Below are 13,591 nucleotides of genomic sequence, written 5' to 3' on the forward strand. Positions count from 1 at the left end.
TTTGCCAATGATACATCGATATGGTGTTAATATTGAAAATATTAAGGAACACACCCAACTTAACACCAAAAAGACAAACAATCCAATTGAAACACAGGCAGAGAACCTGAATAGACATTTCTCCAAAGACGACATACAGATGGCCAATACACATATGGAAAGATGCTTACTGCCACAAATAATCAGAGAGATGCAAATTAAAACCACAATGAGATGTCACCTCACACCTGCCAGAATGACTGTCATCAGTAAATCAACAAACAAGTGCTGGTGAGGGTGTGGAGAAAAGGAAAGCCTTGTGCACTGTTGGTGGGAATGCAGATTGATGCAGCCCCTGTGGAAAACAGTATGAAGTTTCCCCCCAAAATTAAAAATTAACTGCCTTATCACCCAGTGATTTCACATCTGAGTAATATTCAAAGAAGCCCAAAACACTAATTTGAAAGAATATATGCACCCCTATGTTCATTGCCGTGTTATTTACAATAGGTAACATATAGAAACAACCCAAGTGCCCATCAATATTTGAGTAGATAAAAAAATTGCTAATATGTGTGTGTGTATATATATATATATATATATATATATATATATATGAATATAACTTGTTCATAAAAAAGAAGGAAATCTTACCATTTGTGACAACATGGATGGACCTAGAGTATATTATTCTAACTGAAATAAGTCAGTCAGAGAGTGACAAATATCACATGATTTCAATTATATGTGGAATCCAAAGAACACTATGAATGAACAAACAGAACATAAACAGACTCATAGATACAGAGGGTGACCCGTGGTTGACAAAGGGGAGGAAGGTTGGAGGGCTGGGTGAAAAATGTGAAGGAATTGAGAAGTACAGATTGGTAGTTATAAAATAGTCATGGGGATGGAAAGTAGAGCATAGGAAATATAGTCAGTATTATTGTATTAATTATGTATGGTGCTAGCTGCGTACTGGAAATATCAGGGGAAATATTTTGTAAAGTATTTAATTGTCTGCCCTGTCGGTGTAGCTCAGTGGTTGAGCGTCGACCCATGCACCAATAAGTCACTGGTTTGATTGCCGGTCAGGGCACATGCCAGATTGTGGGCCCGATCCCCAGGGCGAGCATGCAGGAGGCGGCCTATCGATGTTCTCTCTCATGGATGTTTCCATCTCTCTCTCTATCTCCTTTCCTCTCTCTCTAAAAATCAATAAAGAAAAAATATTTTAAAAAATAATAATAAAGTATATAATTGTCTAACCACTATTTTATACAGCTAAAACTAATATAAAATAATATTGAATGTAAATATTAATTTTTTAAATATATATTTTAATTTAAAAATTCAGTTGGTCTCAATCTATTGATACTGTAACAGTTTTTTAAACTTTCAGAGATCAAAAGTCATGACCTCAGCAGTCATGAATTCTCAATATTCTACCGAACAATTTCTCCCAGCTGTCAGAGGCATGATAAAGAGAAAATCAACTTCAGCTACTCCAGTAACAATTTTTCAGAACTATGTTGTTAAAGATAGCCTGGATGGTTATGGTTCTTCAGTTTACTTTTATTTCATGGAGTATACTATGAGCTTATTAGAACTACTACCAGTTGTAGAAAAGCTTAAAGTTAACTTTTTGGGTAAACATGTGTATTTCCCTTATCTTAAGAGGGGTAAAAGTTTAAACATTCTGAATAACACAATGACTTAATTAAGAATTTCTATACGAAGGATAAAAAATGTGGGTGACCATTGGAAATTTTAGATTAAATTGCAAACAGTTCTTTTTTTTTTTTTTTTCTTTTTTCAAATGTCACTATGGTAAAACCAAGATGTGTGGTGTATCAACACACAAATCTCTGAACGTTTAGAGAATTGAGCCAAGACATTCCTGGTAGGAATACATCAAATTAAAATAATTTTATTATATCTAAAACATTATACACCAGCTATATAAATTTACTTCCTCACTTCTCAGAGTATCAGTATATTTTTCTTGAGAAAGACAATACATGAATAATATTAAGTTTAGTTTATGTTGCCAAGAGGGGACCCTCACCTTTTCATAGTTCATAGTATAAGAATAATAATTCAAACCCCATAAATACAATTGTACTAATAAATAGATTGTACTGTTCTAAGGGTGGAATAGAGAAAAGTGAAGAAAGTGTAGAAGAAACATAAATTGATTTAGAGCTTTGGTGACTGCATGGGGAATAAATGTCCAACTCTAATATAAATTTTAGTAAACCTTATAAATCACATTTTTATTTGGTAATAATTAATATCAGCAGTTTGTTACTATACGTAGACCTGAGGGATGCTTGGAATATATCTGTATTATAAAACAAAACACCAGAAGGATTCAACCCATATTTGAAAGTCAAATAATGATTGGTAATTTGAATGGCCTTTACAATTTATGCTTTGATTTATCTGTCCTTGCACAAAATTATACCTTAAAATATTTTCCCCCAAGGTTTAAAGAGGTATGTGCTTACAACAACAAAAAATATTTTAAGCATACAATTTTAAAGAAGTAATTATTTTTAAAAGAAAAATAAACATATTAGCCATGTCATTGTTAAACAGATTTTCTGTTAGATAAATATAAACAGTGATTCCAACAGAATGAAACTAGCATGAAAATTATCTGAGCTTCACAGGTACAAAATTATTTCTAGAACAAAGAATTTCCCACAAGGGAAGCAAAATATAAGACAGAATAAAACACTGAATGCAAAAATTTACCTCTCTGGTAATTTTTGTATTTCCTTCATCTTCCCTCTGCATAGTTATAGATTATTCTTTCATAGCTGTTTTTTTTCTTTACTCTGTAGACATTATAAGATATGAATAAATTTATATTTATGAGAGTTAAAAAGGCCAATAACAGAAAGAGTTAGATATTTAAGAAAACATGTTATTTCTCAACCAATAATTTTGTAGCTATTTAAGGAACACAAGTATTTGCTTTGATTTCAAAAATATAAATTAGAATTGTACTTAATAAGCTACCCATATTATATTGTATCACTCTACAATGCCTAATGAGAAGTTTTAGAATTTATAATATGTGTGATCCTTATAGGGAGTAAACAAGAGTTATAAATAAAAACATACACTCACATTTGGAGAAGGAAATTAATGTTGAAATGGCACAAAGGAAAAAGAGCTACTTTGCCTTCTTTTCAGATTCTTTCTTTTTTTCTCCGATATACATTCTTTCTTGAAGATCCCTCTTACATGTAGCAAAACACACACACACACACACACACACACACACACACACACACACGGATATGATTTTAAAAATCAGGTAAAACGAGAAGCTATAGGTATTAATATTCTCCAAGACTCTTTGTCCATATTGAAGTTAGCATAGTGAACTACAGTAAAGGGAAATTGCACCTATGCCCAGCCCTTGCTTTCAGTGAGGGAGTTGGTGGTTGTAGAACATAAAGGAATGAATGGGTAGTGATTATTAAGAGAACATCAATAAGACTGGAGGATAAGATTTGTTTCCGATACTTAAGCCTGATTGAGAGAATATTGTTGCCTTTGGTTGAAGTAATAAAATTAAGAATAATAACCTGGCCAGTGTGGCTCAGTGGTTGAGCGTCGACCCATGCACCAAGAGGTAGCTGGTTCGATTCCCAGTCAGGGCACATGCCCAGGTTGTGGGCCCGATCCCCAGTGGGGGGCATGCAGGAGGCAGCCAATCAATGTTCTCTCTCATTGATGTTTCTATCTCTCTCCCTCTCCATTTCCCTCTCTCTAAAAATCAATAAAGAAAAAAAAATTTTAAAAATAGAATAATAATGCAAACCCCATAAAGTTTTTTTCAAAGAGGTGGGGAGATGATGAATCTTATTTTATGTATATGGAGCGAGACAAAAACTGAATTTCCAAATGATATTATTACTGCCAACATTACGATTTATGAAAATAGAGCTCAAGTTAGAGAGGTTGCAGCCAAACAAGAACATATGAGGATGTCAGTATAGAGTTGGGAGTTTAAGCCACAATTATGATCATTTTACTACACACAGTGGAGAAGATGAACAAACTCAAATGAATTATTAACCAAATGCACCTTTTATGAAGGAGTTAAGAAGTAGTATTTGGGAAATGGAAGTTTATATGTTTATATATTATTTTCATGAGTATACACCAACGGGGGATGATCAAATTAAGTATGACTTCATTTCTATTTTAATATAAGATTCTATTTGACTCATGGTTGTTCCCTCCTTCCAAGTGTTCATTCTACTATTGAGTCCCAGTCCTGGAACTAAGCTAATATGCTGAATTACTTTCTCTGGCACACGGAATTCAACTTAATATTTTCAGGATTAAATATGCACATTGTTTCAAATATATTTTATGATCCATCATGAGAAATGAAATATCTGTGACCTAGTCAAAGAAGAAATATTAAATACTGCCAAATCTTTTTGCGAAAAAATTTAATTTCTGTAAGAAATGTGCCTTTTGTCATTGGAGTCATCCAAGTTCAATATATTGAATATCTAATCATTTCACCATTCATTTGTTTACTTATCTATTTCACAAATATATATTTAGTTTGTTCTCAACATTATGCATCATGCCAGAAACTGGTGATATAGCAACAAGAAGAAAATGACCCAGTTTTTGCCTGCATGGAACTTATAATCTAGAATTGGAGAGAGAACACATGAGATCACACAAATACAAAATTACAAAATAATAGAATTACTATGAATACAAAAGTGTAGGGTACAATGAAAATATATGTCATATATTACATGCATATTACTGGTACTAGATTTTCTTGAGGAAGTATCCTTTAAATTGGAATTGAAAAAGGAATAAATGTGAATTCAGTAAAGTGGTATTAAGAGAAAAGAACATACTAGGCAGATTAAATTGCATATTCAAAGGCTCTGGAATTGAGGGAGTCTAAAATTTCCTGAAACTGCAAAAAAGCCCATTATCATTGGACTCCAGTGAGTACTGCTAAGGGTAATATGACCAGGATAATACTCATAGTATTGAGATACAAGAGGGCACTGTTGCCTGGCTGGTGTGGCTCAGTGGCTGAGCATCGACCTATGCACCAAGAGGTCGTTGGTTCGATTCCCGGTCAGGACACATGCCCAGGTTGTGGGCCTGACCCCCAGTGTGGGGCATGCAGGAGGGGGCCAGTCGATGTTCTCTCTCATTGATGTTTCTATCTCTCTCTCCCTCTCCCTTCCTCTCTCTCTAAAATCAATAAACAAAAAAAAATATTAAAAAAAAAAGAGGGGCACTGGCCGGTTTGGCTCAGCGGTTAGAGCGTTGGCCTGTGGTCCAGAGAGACCTGGGTTCGTTCCCGCTAAAGGCATGTTCCTCTGTTGCAGTTTGTCCCTGGCCCTGGTTGGGTTGTGCAGGAGGCAACCACTTGATGTGTCCCTTTTACATCGATGTTTCGATGTTTCTCTCTCTCTTCCTCTCTCTCCCTCCCACTCTATCTGAACAAAAAATGAAAATATGTCCTCGAGTGAGGATAAAAAAAAAAAAAAAGAGGGCACTGTTATAGACCTGTCTTGACTTAATATTTATCCTGAGTATGAACTATGATTGATAAATTACTTTTGAGGTAGATTATGTAAAAACTTTGATTTTACATCAATGGTTATGTACTTGTCCCAAATGCAATGTGAAACTAATGAGTAATTTGACAATTTCTACCACAGGGTTTTTAAAGTCATACATACAAGATATGATGGTTTTTACAGTAAAGAAGTAATAATCAAGATGAGTAAAATGGAGAGACTATCCAATATTTAACATCAACTTGATATGAAAGGTGATATAAATCAATCATTGTAAAGGGCCTGAAATTTTATCTTCTTTTTGCAAGATGACCAGCCATCCTGCTACAGTTTTATGGATGCTGGCAGAAAACAGGAGACTCCTGGGTTAGGGACAAAGGACTTTATTATGGCAAAGTACTTTATTATTATGGCACTAGCAATAACCACAGTGTCACCATGTATGCTAAATTTCTGACATCCAATTCCACAGCAATGTGAAATGGGTCTACACATATGGTTGTATGACAACAAAGGGACCCTGAGTCTAATTAACCCAAATCTTTATAATGGGAAGTAAGCCTGATAAACTTTTGACTTAGATGGAAGTATTATCATTATTATACTGGACAAAAAGCAAACTGCTTTTTCCTCTGGAGAAATGTTATCTTTATCATCCAAGATAAATAGCTATACAAACATACTTGAACAAAATAGTACAGAACAAAGGCAGTTAGTGAAATTGCTCTTTAGAAAAAAAATGAGAGACCCATGGAGAATTGTCTTACAAAATTATGAGTAATGAAAAGTAGCAACAAATATTTTTGAAATTTTTGGCTTATTCAAGACAATCAGAGGGTTGCCTCTCACTGAAACACAAAAAAACGTTTTTTTTTAAAAAGAATAGAGTGAGGAAGGTGATGAAGAAAATATGATCACAGTTCTCGAAATGTTGACTTTTAGGTGCTTTTGAGATATCAAGGTAGACATGCCAAGTAGGTAATTAGACATACGTGAGTGAAGCTCAGAAAAAGAAATTTGATTGTTTGATATAGAATTAGTTGTTTGTAGTATTCAGTAATGAACGTCTTACATATGAATGAGATTTCCAAGGGTGATTGATGGTAATCCTTAATTATTACTTAGTCATGTGTGTTCAGGATTAACTCTAATCAAATGCAACATCTCTATTTTACTATGTACATTCAGTTAATGTTTTTCAAATTGATATATTTTGTATAGAAAAATAAAATGATGGAGCAGAAAGAAACCTTAAAAGTACCTAGGTCGCCCAACCGGTGTGGCTCAGTGGTTGAACGTCGACCCATGCACCAAGAGGTCACCAGTTCGATTCCCAGTCAGGGCACCTGCCCAGGTTGTGGGCTAAATTCCCAGTGGGAGACATGCAGGAGGGGGCCAAACGATGTTCTCTCTCATCGATGTTTCTCTCTCTCCCTCTCCCTTCCTCTCTAAAATCAATAAAGAAAATAAATTTTAAAAAATAAAAGTATCTAGGTCATGGTTCTTAACCATTTTAAGAACAGAGATATTCTTTAAATATGTGAAAAATATAAACTCCTTCCACAGGAAAATGTGCATATACACATAAACACAAAATGGAGATTCATGTGCCATCATCCCCAGATCAATGCATTTTTTTTCCTTATTGATTTTAGAGAGAGAGGAAGGAAGAGGGAGAGAGAGATAGAAATATCATGAGAGAGAACATTGATTGGCCGCCTCCTGCATACCCCTCACAGGGGATCAGGCCCACAACCTGGGCATGTACCCTGACTGGGAAACAAACCGGTGACCTCTTGGTACATGGATCAATGTTCAACCACTGAACCACACTGGTCAGGCTCAACTTTAATATTTTCATTTCATAACTTAAAATATTGAGTCCAAACAGAAGAAATGACTTCCTCAAAGCCATAAATATTACACAAAATATAACTAGGCCATTAAGAATTATAAAAATATTTCTGAGATGGATACAACCTATTTTTCTAAGCATCTCCATATTTGTGTTCACAAATACAAGTGCAGCAGAGAGTATAAACTCTTGAAGCAATCTGCTGTGTTCACATCCAAGATCCATAATTTCATAATTCAGGGTTCTATCAGAGAAACAGAACCACTGAGATAGGTAGAAATTTAAAACTGATGATGATAGATCAATCAATCAATAGGCAGAGGTAAAAAGATAGAAATAGATGATAGATTTGTTAAAGGTATTTGACCTTATATAATTGTGTAAGCAGGCTATTGTTTTTACAGCTAATTCTGGAGCTTGAATTCACAGGGTAAGTAAGCACTTAAAAGGGGAAGAAGGATGTAAAGTGGGGAACTCATAAACATAAAGTGGGAACATGAGGTAAGACCGAAACCCATATCATTCCTTGCTGCCTCTGACCTTGATGTGGATGTCATACAGAATCCGTGTTTATTTATCATGAAGATAAACACAAAACCTAGCTCAGGATTTGGAGAAGGTAAAAAAACTTCCACAAGAATCTGAAACCCTTGCAGGGCAACTGCTGCCTCCGACTGTTAGAAGCTCAGCAGCAATGTGTGTGAGGTAAAAAGAGTTGCTACTTCTGTTATTCCTCTAAATCTTTCAGTCTTGGTTATAAGTCCTTGCTTTGCATCAACTTTAATATTTCTAGACAATTTCTTCTGACATGCAAAATTTCTGTTGAAAAATCAGCTGAGCCCTGGCCGGTTTGGCTCAGCAGTTAGAGCGTCGACCTGCGGTCCTGAGAGACCCGGGTTCGGTTCCCGCTAAGGGCGCGTACCTCGGTTGCAGTTTGTCCCCGGCCCTGGTCGGTCGTGCGGGTGGCAGCCACTCGATGTGTCCCTTTCACATCAATGTTTCTCTCTCTCTCTCTGTTCCTCTCTCTCCCTCCCACTCTACTTGAACAAAAAAAATGGGAAAATGTCCTCGGGTGAGGATAAAAAAAAAAAAAAAGAAAAATCAGTTGACAGTCTTGTGGGGGCTCCCTTGTAGTTAACTAACTGCTTTTCTCTTGCTACTTCAAGATTCTCTCTTTATCATTAGGCTTTGCATTTTGATTATGATGTGTCTTCATGTGGGCCTCTCTGGGTTCATCTTGTTTGGGACTCTACACTTCCTGGACTTGTATGTCTATTTCTTTCAACAGGTTAGAGAAGTGTTCTGTTATAATTTTTTGCATAGTTTTTCAATTTTTTGCTCCCTCTCTTCTTCTGGCACCCCCATGATGCAAATGTTGGTACGCTTGAAGTAATCTCAGAGGCTCCTCATAATATCCTCATAGTTTTGGATTCTTTTTGTTGTTCTGATTGGATGTTTTCTTCTTACTTATCCTCTGCTTCCTCTACTCAACTGTTGATTTCTGTAATGTATTCTTCCTTTCAGTTAATTTATTCTTTTGACTGAATCTTTTTTATATTTTCCATCCCCATTTTTATGTTTCCAATCTTTGTGTTGATGTTCTCCCTAAGTTTATCTAAGTTCATTGAACATCCTTATAACCAGTGTTTTGAACTGTGCATCTAGTAGATTGCTTGTCTCTATTTTGTTTAGTTCTTTCTTTGGAGTTTTGTTCCTGTCTTTCATTTGGGACATGCTTTCTTGTTTCCTCATTCTGGTGGTTTCCCTGTGTTTGTTTCTATATATTTGAGTGGCTTCATGTAGTCAGTGTCCTGTAGTGTTCAGTGGCACAGGGTATGCATTCACCTGAGCTAGGCACTCTGTGTATGCCCCCTCCCACAATGTGTGGGCTGTGTGCACACACCTGTTGTCATTGAGCATTGATTGCTTTTGCCACATCGATGGGAAGGATTTACCCTCAGGCAGACTGGCTGCAAGAACTGGCTGCAACCACTGTGGAAGCTTAGCTATGCAGTAGCCAGCCCCTCAGAGCAGAACTTACAGCAGTGGGGCTCTGATTCCCAGTCAGTCCACTCCTTGAGTGTGTCATTTGTTTAAGTGGTTGGGTGGTGCCTCAATGTGGTCTGAAGCTGTCCACTGGGTGTACTGGCTCTGGGGGCTCCTGTGAATTGCAAGCCAAGATCATCTGCTACCTGTGTTCTGCCCGGGGCAACTTGGCATGAGCTACAAAATGATCTGCAGATGGCTGCTACTTATGCTGGTCTTAGAGGTGCCTAGGAGAAGTCCATTTGTGAACCAAGGCCAGCTGCCACCAGTGCCAGGCTTGGGGCCATTTAACAAGAGGTATAGGGATCACCAAGGCCAGATATTGCTTGTTTGAGAGGTTTTAAGAAGTCTGAAACATGAGCTAAGACAGACTATTTGTAAGGAAAAACCACTGGAAACAGCTTGTGTGGGCCTACAAATTGTGTGGGGTTGAGGGTCTCAGGGATTCACCAGCATGGTGTAAACATTTTTAGCCAGTTTGATGGAGACTCTTATATGGTACTAGCCTGCCAACTCTGTGGTGGGAGGGCTGAGCAAAGGAACAATGGCCTCTGCCATCACTTCTGTCTGGGAGAAAACTGCACCTACAGCTCTCACCCTGATGCCAGACAGTTCAGTTCCTCACCATATGGCCCTGGTGCCTTTTGATTTGCTGCTTTGGTGGTGGGGGTCACAGTGAGTGAGTTGAATAAGTTCCTGTGTGGGCCCTTTGAGAGAAACACCAGGTACTCCAGCAGCCCTTTGTCTGACTCAGTCATAATCCCCGCTTGTTTTTAGATACAGAAGTTATGGGGACTTCTCTTCCAGGCATTGGAACCCTGGGCTGGAAGGCCTGGTGTGGAGCTAGAACCTCTCACTCCTCAGGGGGTCCCTCCATAACTGAGATATCCCTCTTGATTTTTATCAGATACACATGGGTGTGGGACCAACCCATCAGTACCTCCATACTTCCTACCAGTCTCAATGTGGCTTTTTTTTATCTTTAGTTTTAGGACTTCTGCTCAGCTCAATTTCAGGCAGTTATGAATGATGGTTGTTCTGTAGTTTAGTTGTAACTTTGATGTTGTTGTGAGAGGAGGCCGGTACTGAAATTACCAATGCTGCTATCTTGACCAGAAGCCTCAAACTATTATCTTTTTAATTTATTCATATATTTTTTGCTTTCTTATGTTACTGTCATTTTATTATTTTATACACACACACATATTTTTTATTATTATTTTTGTTTTTATTATCATTGCCTAAAATGTCTTCTCTTTTTACCTCTCTAATCAAAGCCTTCCCATTCACTACTTTTTAATCCCAGCACAGCTCTCCTTCACTGGTTTCAGTGAAGTGTATCTAAAGTCATACACTATATTAAAATGTTTTCCATTCAAAGATTTTACCAAATGCATTAGCATTTTGATGTATACTCTCGTACATAATTTATTAATTGACTTATATATGTTAGTGCTGGATCTCCAACTTGGTTTTAAGTTTCTGGGGGCGCAGAGACAAAGTGTAAGATTTCTAATATTTTTATGCACTGAATGTAAATTCATTGACTGGGATAAAAATATTTTATGATAGAGCAAAGAGTGTAGAAAGCAAATAAATTTATAATGACAAAAAGAATTTCTTATTATTTTAGTTGCAACTTGAGTGTCATAATGAATTGTACAATTAAAGAATATAATCAAGGGAATATGCCCTTTGAAAAAGAAAATATTAATTTTATGATTCCTGCTTCTAGGGAAAAAGTTGATACAGATTTTAAGTAACACGTTCCTAAGACAACAATCATGTATATATGAAAAGTGTGAATAGAAGACAAATTTCTTTGTTGTTTTTCAGAGTTCCTTTTTTTTTTATCCTCACCTGAGGACATTTTTCCATTTTTTGTTCAGATAGAGCGGAAGGGAGAGAGAGGAAGAGAGAGAGAGAGAAACATCGATGTGAAAGGGACACATCGAGTGGCTGCCACCTGCACGACCCAACCAGGGCTGGGGACAAACTGCAACCGATGTACGTGCCCTTAGCAGGAACTGAACCCGGGACTCTCTGGATCGCAGGCCGAAGCTCTAACCGCTGAGCCAAACCGGCCAGGGCTCAGAGTTCCTTTTATACATTTAAGCTGCATTTAAATATTTCATTTAATTGGCTCTGGAATAAATTGTAAATAGTGCATTATAAATAAACAAAATATATAATTTATGCAACTTATTTCTGCTGACATGTCTTACAGATGAGTTGAATAGGATAAAAATAAATATCTAAATTACAGCTAAGTTTTTAAAAAACTAAGTTCTGGCAAAACACAAACAAAAATGCCCTACTAGAAATGTTCAGATGCTTTCAAAGCAACTTAACAAACTTTCCATCTCCCAAGTCACAAATTTTCTGATATAGATACAGATATGGATATGGATATGGACATAGATATCTATCACATGGCATACACAAAATAATTATCTATATATTTACATCTTTCTATGTCATGTTATAGGCAGCATAAATTACTATATTTCTTCTCTATGACACCTCAATTGTAATATGAACCATTATTTTTTGTTTTGTTTTGTTTGTTTTTTATCCTCACCTGAGGACATTTTTCCATTTTTTGTTCAGGTAGAGTGGGAGGGAGAGAGAGGAACAGAGAGAGAGAGAGAAACATTGACATAAAAGGAACACATCGAGTGGCTGCCACCCGCACAACCGACCAGGGCCGGGGACAAACTGCAACCGAGGTACAAGGTACATGCCCTTAGCGGGAATTGAACCCGGGTCTCTCTGGACCGCAGGCCGACGCTCTAACCGCTGAGCCAAACCGGCCAGGGCTGAACCATTATTAATGTACTCTTATGAGTAAGAAAATATTGCCAATCTAATATGTATCTCATTAGTTAAGAGTGCATTTGAAATTCACAGTTGATAAAAATATGAAAAAAATGTGTCTTAGGATCAGTAAAGCAAAATACCTTTTCATCTCTCACCATATCTTAAAGGACACCAAATATTTCTGGCACTAATTATTTGATTATACATATACATACATATACATATTCCTCTTTTTTTTTCTTTTTTGTTAATCCTCACCCAAGGATATTTTTCCATTAATTTTTAGGTAGAGTGAAGAGAGGGAGGGAGAAAAAGAGAAACATCAATATGAGAGAGACACATCAATTAGCTGACTCCCGCTTGGCCCTGGTTGGGGATCAACCCTGCAACTTAGGCATGTGCCCGTGACTGGGAATCAAACCCAGGACCCTTTGGTCTGTGGGCCAACATTCTAACCACTGAGCCAAATCAGGCAGGGCATACACATTCCTCTTTATTACTCTTCTAGCAATAGAAGTTAGAAGCTTATGACTTCCACAGACTTAAAATATGTAGTCCTTAATATTTAACCTTAAATTTCTTTCCTTTTCTGGCTATAATCTCAAATATTTCTGTTGTTCTATTTCTATTTTTTTTAAAACCCCTTTGGACTGTGCTTTAAGCAGAAGGAAAATAATTATCTCATCTCACTTTTGACACTGACTTTTTCTTAGGTCAAATGCCCTCAGACTCATGACTTCAAGTTGCAGCTTCTCTTTGTATGAAGAATAAAACAATGCAATTCATGGTAGTTTATCCACTACTTTGAGGAAGAACAAATATTCTCAATTCATTTTTCCAATTATGATATTTATAATTCCAAAACACATGGCATTTAAGCAGGATTAAAACCTTTTTAATAGTCACTTTATAAGGCTCTGAAGGATTCACACAATGTGGTTGCATGTAGAACAACTAAGTACAACACAAACAAGCATGTTAAAGAGGCTTACCTTCCATCAGATTTCCTGCATCTCGGCTATGCTTTTAAAGGGGAAAGGCCTTGTAAATCAATATCACTTTAAAAATGTGAGCCCAGCCCAGCCAGTGTGGCTCAGTGGATTGAGCATCGTCCCATGGACTGAGAGGTCCCGATTTGATTCTGGTCAGGGCACATGGCCAGGTTGCAGGCTTCATCCCCAGTAAGGGGCATGCAGGAGGCAGACCATTGATGATTCTCTCTCACATCAATGTTTCTATCTCTCTCTCCTTTTCTCTCTCTCAAAAGTCAATGAAATATATATTTTTAAAAATGTATGTACAA

Source organism: Molossus molossus, unplaced genomic scaffold (assembly GCF_014108415.1).
Source record: "Molossus molossus isolate mMolMol1 unplaced genomic scaffold, mMolMol1.p scaffold_m16_p_2, whole genome shotgun sequence".
Classification (NCBI taxonomy): domain Eukaryota; kingdom Metazoa; phylum Chordata; class Mammalia; order Chiroptera; family Molossidae; genus Molossus; species Molossus molossus.